The following is a 6,049-nucleotide window of genomic DNA, read 5'->3' as shown; positions in this document are numbered from 1 at the left end:
TAAGAGGATGTCAAATGTTTATGTAGGCTTTTATTTGTTGTTTGCATAAACCTTGCACCACACAAATTTACTTATTATAATTATTTTTATAGTGGCTTACACGACAGTGAACATACCTCAGTCAACTTATACAGTACAATGGGTTAAATGATAAGATAAAACTTTATTTCCTGACGACGATAAATTGATTGATTTATCCAACCATTCATTATTAGCCTCTGTCCACTCACCTAAATGCATAGTTATGGTCTCCACATTTTGCTGTGTTTGCTAATTGCAAAAGCCTTCTTGCCATTATTGTCAGACTAGCTATTCCCCTTAAAAAAACGAATCTGCCACATCTGGGAAAGTCAACAGGCATAGGATACTTACATTGTTTGGTTTTTGAAAAAACGAGGTGATTGTTTTTTGTCTATTCATTGCCTTTATGTGGCAGTTATACAGGCGATTTTTTTTTTTTTCAGTTCAGAAAATCACCAGCTCAGCTCAGTCATAGATGATGGTATATGATCACTGTGGTTACCGCTCCTACAGGCACGATTGAGGCAGCTACCAGCTCCTCATAGGACCCCGTCGTCAGATTTGTCACAGGGTATTTTCTACAGAACAGATTTAACACATTATATGTAAATGTTCGTATCGTTATTGGGCTCTGTTGTTTCCTCTGTCGCGGTTCCAAATGTATTACGTGCCGTTTAAGGGAAGTTAAAATGAGTTTTCATGTCGCTTCACATTATTTTGCTACATTCGTTTCAATGGAATTAGTTTCTGATGGCTAATGTAAGTCAATTTAATAAATGATTTTAATTTGTTTCTTTGCAACGTGTGTATGTGCAGTTTTCTTTCAAATAATGATTAATTTGAGCACCAATTCTGCTGTGGTTAAAGGGATTTCAAGCATTTTTTATTATTAATTTATTTGGTTAAAATGCATACTGAAAAACAGGATGTAGAATCCTGTTGGGTGGGATGAGTAACTGAGTGGCATCCCCACCTCGAAATGTTAAGCCCTCTCATCCTCATGAAAGATCTATTAAATAGAAAGTGTACTCATTAACAGGCAATAACACATTATACACAGATACTTTCCTCTCAGTTTTAAGAAAATGATCTACTTGCCTTGACACATCCTTGCATTTAGTTATTGCTGCTGGTTTAGCACCGAAAGGGTCTATATATATATAGACTTTGATAGTTTTGGGAACATTGCCTAAAACAAACACCAACTGTTTTTAGATAATTACTTCAACTTTTCATTATCATTTATGTGCGTGTCTACTTCTGTGTATATTAAGAGACTTGCAGACACTTACTATGAGTGTCCAATGGTTGTTGTCACATACAGCCCCAAAGAGCACATCATAACTGGATGGATCAAGCTAAAAAAGAAAGAAAACCACAAAACAGTACAACAGCAGTTTAAAATGTGTTCTGTCAATATGCAGAAATACGTTGGGGCTTATGTTTAAATGCAAAAACCTTTTTCCCTTCCTTTCCAGATTGCAGTCATCTGGTATGAATCTATTAAATAGGCTTCCCCCCCTAACATATTTAATCTGTTTTTAAGGTGCTGCAGATAAGCATTGACAACCTATTTACAAAGAGAATGAAAAGTAATGATTAGATTACTAGCACAAAGAACCATAACAGAGGTAACCATGCAAAAATTGACAATGCTACCTTAAATCCTACCTCACTTTCTAACTGTGCCAGATCCATCATGTTGTTTGTGAACAACTTGTAAGGGCCCATTTTGCTCCACAACACTTGCTGTTTTTTGCCCTCCCATATCTCATTTATCACTAAAAGAAATTATATCACAAAGTAAAATACTGAGCTGTGGCACTGTGGCATCAAACCACTTAATATTTACCATTTTCTTCTGAATTTGCATGGAAGGTGTCTGGGGAGCAAGAGTGGGTTGATGGGCCTGATGGGTTCACTTGAGTCTGTGCATTGGAGCTATCAACTGAGTGGGTAGCGGTATGCTGAGGTGAGGAAAGTACCTTTAAACATGGATTGGTGGAGGTGCTGTTTGGGGCTGACAGACCCTTAGTGGAACTAGGAAGAGAGGCAGGAGAAGGAAACCTGGGAAGAGGAGGACTGGCACAAGGAGGAGGAAGAGGAGCACTGGGAGAGTTTGATGGCATCCATTTCTTGGGAATATGGGGCTCTGGCTCAACATACTTTATCAAGTGATCTGTATTAAATGTCATTGTTTTTTCCCCCCAACCATTTTTGTCAGACTTCTGAACATGATGAGTTAAAAAGGAAATCGTGAAATGTTCAAAAACTACTCAACTTGTCTTTTCATATTTAAAACAGCTTTGAATTGTTCCATTCAGTCTCTCAACAAGGCCATTTGTCTGGGGATGGTAGGGTGAACAGAGACTCCTGGTAATGCCCAGTTTGTCACACAGGCTAAAATTGAGCTTTGAAAAAGAAATAATAATACATACATGCATGCATGCATATATAATGTATAAAGTTTATGGTCATATCAATACATTTTGAATTGATTTGTGTTAAACCAACCTTGTTTGCAAACTCTTTCCCCTGATCAGTTAAAATTCGTTTTGGTGCCCCGAATTTGTAAAAAAAAAAAAAAAAAAAATAGAATGCACTGTGTGACCTTCTCTGCATTTTTTGTCTTGAGAGGATAGGCTTTCGGACCACTTGGTAAAATAGTCCACCATAACACATATGTACCGGTGGCCATTTTCAGTGGGAGTCAACTTGCCAATAAGGTCCATCCCAACTAATTCCAGAGGTTCTGTGACCTGAAATGGAAATCAGTTTTATAAACACTCCGAATAAAAGCTACTTTCTTGAATGTATCATACTTGCAGCTATAGGATTGTATGCCACCTTCTCCTTTATTGACTTTCTCCTGGTCTGACACTGAGGACATTGAGCTATCTGAAACAGAGGTGGGTCATAACCATTTTAATGTAATATTGCTTTAATGTAATCAACAACATGTAATGTGTCATTTCTAACAATTTACTTACTCACTTGCGGATGTCCTGCTCCGTGCCAGGCCACACTGTAAAAAACCCCCTGTTGTTTTTACAGGAAAACGCTGGCAGCTGTGGTTACCAGAGAATTCCTGTAAAAAATACAGCAGCACAGTAGATAACTTTACTGACACAATATGTAAATTGATTTACAGTGAATGAAATCACAGCTGAATCACATTACAAACTTAAGTCTACCAAAAAAACTTGTTTATTTAAATACAACACAGTTATGCAAAATTGACTATTTCCTGTATTTTTTTTACATGTAATAATTGCTTATTGTGCATCAATAAATGATACAATTAACAGGAAAATATCAAAATTTTAACCGGTAAAACAATAGAAAAACTGCATTTTAATTTGAGATATTCTGTATATTATACATAAAATCTATTCATAATATGCTGTATTTTTATGTTTTAATAATGAAGTTATTGTGGTAAATCTCAAAAACACATCTTGAGAAAAGACAAGAGAGCAAAATATAACTTTTAATAAAATTAATAATAAAATTATTAAAATTTTAAATAATAAAAATAATAAAATTTATTTAACAGCCATCGTCAATAGTTGTAAACAACTGGATGAATTTTTATTCAAACAAAGTTTTCAAAGTTTGAAACCAAGTTTATGTGCCAGGCACAGAACAACAACCCACACTCAACCCACACTCTCCCTGTCTGGAATGTTCCACAGTATGGCATACAACTTATCTATCTCCATGGAGACAATCAGGTGATGCCAAATGGCCAAGTTACAGGTCAGGGCCCGGTTGCATGAAAACCCTTAAGTAAGGGTATCCCTGAAGGGGAAAAGATCCCTGAGGCAAGGGATTTCCTTAAGAGAGTTGCAACAAACGTCTTAACCGTCACCCTTACCTAAGTGTTTATATTAAGCGTTTCACTGTAGTTTCTGGCAGCGCACGGCAACGCGAGCTGCGGTTGCCATAGTTACTCTTCCATATCGTACTATAAACATAACGGACCGCAAAAATAACCTTACAACTACAGCTATAAAATATTTTTTATTTTTTTAGAAAATATTATTTTTTTGACATATAGTTGTGGGGCTTGAATTCGCACATCTATCACTCCGCAAACGCGTGGGAAACCAGCAACTGCAAAAAAACGCTCCGCTAATACGTCCTGCTCATCTCTGGAAGGAAATTTGACATATGTGTCAATTCGGCGACACAGGGTTAAGGCCACTCGATGGACAGCTCTGCAGACAGAGGATTTGTGTACTCTGAAAACGTCGCCAATGACAGACTGAAAAGTACCGCAAGCGAAAAACCTTAAAGCAATCAAAACTTGAAGCAGTGCTGGGAGTGCACGACTTCGTCGGGTTTGGTGTTGGTGGCTCAAGCGTTGCGGTGAGATGAAGGATTGACTGACGATCAAACCTATATTCTCTCAATAACTGCGCATCATTCATAGTCTCCAATGGATTATTTCGATCATTAAAAATGCGCCTAGGTACTTGCTCCTCTTCTATGAACATGAATCAGCCATCGTGCTAGAGTAAAAGATGACTTAAGGGAGCTATTTTGGTCCCTTAATTTTTTAAGGTGAAACGGTTACTAAGGACTTTGTTGCAACGCATAACAGAACTTATGGGAACACTTAAGCAATTAAGGGAAATACTTAAGTGACAGCCTTAACGTCCCTTAAGTAAGCCCTTAGGTTTTTTTCTTGCAACCCACGTTTCACTAAGGGTACCCTTAACCTTATAATTAAGGGTTTTCATGCAACCGGGCCCTGATCTACAGGCGAGCCCCCTCACGTTTGTTAAGGTATTTTTTGCAATAAAAACAGTTCTAATTGAATAAATGCAAGATAGATAAGTTTTATACCATATTGTGAAACATTCCCGCAAAGAAAGAACATCTTCATGAAACAAGCAGGTGGCGGACTCGCTACCAGAAAAAATGCACCTTTAAGACTTTAAAAAAAAAAAAATTATATAGTGCCTTAATAATCATAATGCACATTGTGGATTTAACAAAGCGAAAATTAACAGTACCTCTTCTCAAACAAACAGAGAAAAAGTTCTTCTCAAACAAAGAGTCAGAGTCCACAGAAAGAGTCCATATTTAGGCTTAACGCCACTCGTGATCGGAGAGTTCCTGTATCAGGCTGAGGACTCGAGTTCACTTTGAGTTTTTATTCTCTACTTTGGTTCCTTTTTCTGGGTTTATCGAGAAAAAACACCTGTAGAACAAAAGCATATTAAGCATTTTAACTGATCAGTTATAAAAAAAGACTACAAGAAACAATATACACAGTACCGGTCCAAAGTGGAAAGTGTACTATTTTGATTGTTTTTGAAAGTCTCCTCTGCTCAACAAGGCTGCATTTATTTGATCCAAAATACAGCAAAAACAGTATTATTGTGAAATATTTGTACAATTTAAAATAACTTTCTATTTCAATATATTTTAAAATGCAATTTGTTTCTGTGATTTAAAGCTGAATTTTCAGCATCATTACTCCAGTCTTTAGAGTCACATGATCCTTCAGAAATAATTATAATATGCTGATTTGCTACTCAAGAAACACTTATTATCAATGTTAAAAACAATTTTTCAGGATTATGTAATGAATAAAGTTCAAAACAACAGCATTTATTTGAAATATAAAGCTTTTGCAACACTATAAATGTCTATACTGTCACTTGATCAAATTAATGCATCCTTGCTGAATAAATGTATTAATTTAAGTTCTTTCCTAAAAAAATAATCTTACCGACCCAAAACTTTTGAACGGTATTACAAAAGCTTTCTATTTCAGATAAATACTGTTCTTTTGAACTTTATATTCAAAGAATCTCATCAAAGTAGCTGAGCAGAAGCAGGATCATCTCCATCACATCATCTGAACAGCCGCTCCGCAGTCCCCGCATCCTCTGAAGCCTTGCATAATTCTGAGGGAATTTCTTGCTCTTGTTGACACAAACTGTGGTCATGTAGTCGAGAAGCCTTTTTCCTTTCAAATCCAAATTTCGTGTGAATGTCTCTTTGAGGTCAATCC

This window comes from Barbus barbus, assembly GCF_936440315.1.
Source record: "Barbus barbus genome assembly, chromosome: 42".
In the NCBI taxonomy this organism is placed as follows: Eukaryota; Metazoa; Chordata; class Actinopteri; order Cypriniformes; family Cyprinidae; genus Barbus; species Barbus barbus.
Note: the sequence above shows the minus strand (reverse complement) of the source record.